This window comes from Mandrillus leucophaeus, unplaced genomic scaffold, assembly GCF_000951045.1.
Source record: "Mandrillus leucophaeus isolate KB7577 unplaced genomic scaffold, Mleu.le_1.0 Scaffold1656, whole genome shotgun sequence".
In the NCBI taxonomy this organism is placed as follows: Eukaryota; Metazoa; Chordata; class Mammalia; order Primates; family Cercopithecidae; genus Mandrillus; species Mandrillus leucophaeus.
Window position 1 is genome coordinate 72,097 of NW_012101650.1, and position 5,174 is coordinate 77,270.

Below are 5,174 nucleotides of genomic sequence, written 5' to 3' on the forward strand. Positions count from 1 at the left end.
ATGGTTTTATAAAGGAGAGTTTCCTGCAAAGGATCTCTCTTGCCTGCTGCCATGTAAGATGTGACTTTGCTCCTCCTTTGCCTTCCACCATGATTGTGAGACCTCCCCAGCCACGTGGAACTGTGAGTCAATTCAATTTCTTTCATTTGTGAATTACCCAGTCTTGGGCAGTCCTTTATAGCAGCGTGAGAATGGACTAATACATGTATTCAACAAATATTTATTGTGTACTTTATATATTCCAGGTGCTATTTTAGGGGATGGGGATGCATCAGTGAAGAAATAGTGAAAAACATGACAACCTAAGATGTTACATGGAATGTTCATGCTATGGGAAAAATATATGTGTGTATAGTAAAACTCTAAAAAATAAAGAATGCTGTTCTATTCTTTGAAAATAAGTACAGCAGTATGTCTCTCAACTTCTGCAGAAATCGGTCCATAAAGATAACCTTGCCGGCCGGGCGCTGTGGCTCAAGCCTGTAATCCCAGCACTTTGGGAGGCCGAGGCGGGCGGATCACGAGGTCAGGAGATCGAGACCATCCTGGCTAACACGGTGAAACCCCGTCTCTACTAAGAAATACAAAAAATAGCCGGGCGAGGTGGCAGCACCTGTAGTCCCAGCTACTCGGGAGGCTGAGGCAGGAGAATGGCAGGAACCCGGGAGGCGGAGCTTGCAGTGAGCTGAGATCCGGCCACTGCACTCCAGCCTGGGCGACAGCGCGAGACTCCGTCTCAAAAAAAAAAAAAGATAACCTTGCCAATATTATAGTGAAATCTTTGGTTCTTATACTTCCAATCTGTTGTTGTTATAATTTACATTGAATATATCGGTTCATTTAAAATAATCATTTATCAGAGATGGCAGGATACATCATGTCTTTCCTCCGCCAGTTTCTTTTTATCCTTCTGGAGTTGGTTCTCTTTATAGGCATATGTGGGATGCCTCCTGGATAGGTCTCCACATCCCTTCGCTGCTTAATCCCCATCATGATTTCATCTCTTTGCTCAATACAACTTGAATTTTTTTCTTTTATTTAATCTTCCAGACCCAGTTTAAGTTTCAGCTTTGCCCATCCTTTCTTCATCAATATCACTGATACTTTTAAATTAAAGTAATATGCACATAATATATTGCTCCATAATTTTCAGAGTGAACACGCCCATGTATCCAGCACCAGAACAAGATACAGAACATCTCCAACTTCTCTGAGGCCCCCTTGAACCCTCTCCCAGTCATTACCCCAAGGGTGTCTAACAGCTGGACTAGTAATGCCACCTACTGTCAATTGCTTTTAGTTTAAATTCTTGCTCATTAATTCCATAAAGTCTCTATTGAGTTGCCCCTGAGACTTCTGAAAGGTTTTCTTATTGATTGAATTCCATTCTATGTCCTTGGTGCCTGCTCAGATAGTTCTGAGGTCTTACCTTCTGCTCCAGCTTCTGGGCCTCTCAGAGGGGACCTCACTCTTCTGTATCTGCTCCCCGGTGCTCAGGTGGCCGAACATCTCACAGCAGCCCTGTGATGGAGAGAAGTGACATCTCTACCCTCACCCATCAGAGATGTGTTCACAGACACAGCCGAGCTACCAGTCCTCAGCTGAGGCACCAAAAGGAAGTCCCTTTGTCCCCGGGTTTTATAAGTCCCCTGGTCAAACTCTCCACAGTGTAAAAATAAAATCAAACTATACAGGAGTTTATGATAAGTTTACCATTCACAAGAAACCCTTTGGCTCTGAGATGTCCATCAGCAAAATGTTAATACCATGTCTATTTTGCATAGAGGCATGTTTACATCTATCTAGTTTATCACTCTACCATCTATCTGTCTATTTATCTCTGTGTGTGCTTCTGGATGTTGGCTCCATGGATGTGTCCACTGTGAAAATTATGGAGCAATAAATTATTTGCCTATTTTATTAATTAAAAATGTAATCTATCAATCATCTCATTTTTTTTTTTTTTTTTTTTGAGATGGAGTCTTACTCTGTCACCCAGGTGGAGTGCAGTGGCGAGATCTCAGCTCACTGCAACCTCTGCCTCCTAGGTTGAAGCGATTCTCCTACCGCAGCCTCCCAAGTAGTTGGGATTACAGACGTGCGTGGCCATGCCCAGCTCATTTTTGTATTTTTAGAAGAGACAGGGTTTCACCATGTCGGCCAGGCTGATCTTGAACTCCGGACCTTAGGTGGCTCACCTGCCTCGGCCTCCCAAAGTGCCGGGATTACAGGTGTGAGCCACCGCGCACAGCTCTATCCTCTCAATCTTTACATCAACTGAATCATATCCTACATGCTACTTAATACAATATATAGAAAACTTTTATGCCACTATTTGTGCTTATTTCTTTTTCTGTATGCTTTCTAATGTTTCTCCCCGTTATTCCTCAGATGATAGATGATGAGGAAGAGCGCTTCTGTGGTGTGCGTCTACAGACTTCACCCCCAGTGGAACCCCTGACCTTTGGTGCCCATTATATTGTGTCTAATTCTGCTCATCTGGAAATAATACCCACGGTTGGTAGAATTCAAATCTAACACAGCAGATTTCAGAATGTTTTGTACTTTTGAAACAAATAGAAGAATTTTAGCAAAATGCAATTTTTTTCATTAATCACGAATACAAAGTTTTTAAAAAATTGAAAATACAGGAAAACAGTCTTAATCAAATTAAATATTTCCAAAACCTTAACACAGGCAGAGGTAACATTTTAGCCTTTGGGGTACTTATATTGTGATTAAAAGTGTACATTTAGTTATCTGAATTGAAGTTTCTCCTTCTCTGTTATGGTTCCCTGCAGGCCTGACATCTTGCCTAGCTAAGTCACTTAACAAATATTTGTTGAGATGTTTGAATGAAGAAATATAATATCTTGGCTGGGCTCGGTGGCTCATACCTGTAATCCCAGCACTTTCGGAGGCCGTGGCAGGCAGATCATGAGTCAAGAGTTCGAGACCAGCCTGACCAACATGGTGAAACCCCTTCTCTACTAAAATACACAAAAAATTAGCCAGGTGTGGTGGTGCACACCTGTAATCCCAGCTACTCAGGAGGCTGAGGTAGGAGAATCACTTGAACCCAGGAGCTGGAGTTTGCAGTGAGCCGAGATAGTGCCACTGCACTCCAGCCTGGGCGAAAGAGTCGGACTCCATCTCAAAAACAAAAACATAAACATAAAATTAGAAAAGTAAAAGAAATATATTTTATATTATATGTTACATTTTTGTATTTTTACTGGAGATTACTGTATATTTCTGCACAATTGAAATTATTCCTACATATTATTTTAATAGGACATAATATGCCATGTAGCTAAAACCCTAGAGCTTTTAAAATCACTTCATTATTATTCAGCATAGTTGAGTTCCTTATAGTTTCTCATAACAAGTGTCCTGGCAATAAATATTTCAATTCATACAGTTTTGCATTTTTCATGTACAGCTAGGGTGCCCTAAGAGAAATGACTGATTCAAAGAGAACTCACCAAGTTAAAGCTAGTGCATTTCCAAAGAGATTTGCAAAGATTTCCCACAATATAAGTTCTCAAGAATAAAGGACGAGATTATCCAACAAAATATCCACCTCTAGAATAAAGTATCAAAATTTAATTGTTTTCCAATTTGAATGGGGAAAAAATGCATCTCAGTCCATTTTATTTTTTGTTATTGTTGTTTCTTTACTTTTTTGAGACAGAGTCTCACTCTGTCTCCCAGGCTGGGTGCTCACAGCAACCTCCTCCTCCCTGGTTCAAGGGATGCTTATGCCTCAACCTCCCAAGTTGCTGAGATTACAGGGGTGGGCCACCATGCCTGACTAATTTTTTGTATTTTTAGTAGAGATGGGGTTTCACCATGTTGCCCATGGCTGGTCTCGAACTCCTGACCTCAGGTGGGGCCCACCTGCCTCTGTAGACTCCACCTCTGGGGGCAGGGCATAGCTGAACAAAAGGCAGCAGAAACTTCTACAGACTTAAACGACCCTGTCTGACAACTCTGAAGAGAACAGTGGTTCTCCCAGTGAGGTGTTTCAGCTCTGCCTCCCATGTAGCCCAACTTGGAGACACCTCCCAGTAGGGGGCTGACTGACACCTCATACAGCCAGGTGCCTGGCTGAGATGAAGCTTCCAGAGAAAGGATCAGGCAGCAATATTTGCTGTTCTGCAGCCTCCGCTGGTGATACTCAGGTAAACAGGGTCTGGAGTGGACCTCCAGCAAACTCCAACAGACCTGCAGCTGAGGGACCTGATTGTCAGAAGGAAAGCTAACAAACAGAAAGGAATAGCATCAACATCAACAAAAAGGACATCCACACCAAAACTTCATCTGTAGGTCACCATCATCAAAGACCAAAGGTAGATAAAACCACAAAGATGGGGAGAAACCAGAGCAGAAAAGCTGAAAATTCTAAAAACCAGAGCACTCCTTCTCCTCCAAACGATCGCAGCTCCTTGCCAGCAATGGAACAAAGCAGGACAGAGTGACTTTGACGAGTTGACAGCAGTAGGCTTCAGAAAGTCGGTAATAACAAACTTCTCCAAGCTAAAGAAGCATGTTCTAACCCATCGCAAGGAAGCTAAAAACCTTGAAAAAAGATTAGACGAATGACTAGAATAAACAGGTAGAGAAGACTTTAAGTGACCTGATGGAGCAGAAAACTATGGCACGAGAACTATGTGACACATGCACAAGCTTCAGAAGCCAATTCAATCAAGTGGAAGAAAGGGTACCAGTGATTGAAGATCAAATGAATGAAATGAAGCGAGAAGTTTAGAGTAAAAAGAGTAAAAAGAAAAGAACAAAGCCTCTAAGAAATATGGGACTATGTGAAAAGACCAAATCTACGTCTGATTGGTGTAACTGAAAGTGACAGGGAGAATGGAACCAAGTTGGAAAACACTCTGCAGGATATTATCCAGGAGAACTTCCCCAACCTAGCAAGGCAGACCAACATTCAAATTCAGGAAATACAGAGAACGCCACAAAGATACTACTCGAGAAGAGCAACCCTAAAACACATAATTGTCAGATTCACCAAGGTTGAAATGAAGGAAAAAATGTTTTGGGCAGCCAGAGAGAAAGGTTGGGTTACCCACAAAGGAAAGCCCATCAGACTAACAGCGGGTCTCTCTCGGCAGAAACCCTACAAGCCAGAAGAGAGTGGGAGCCAATATTCA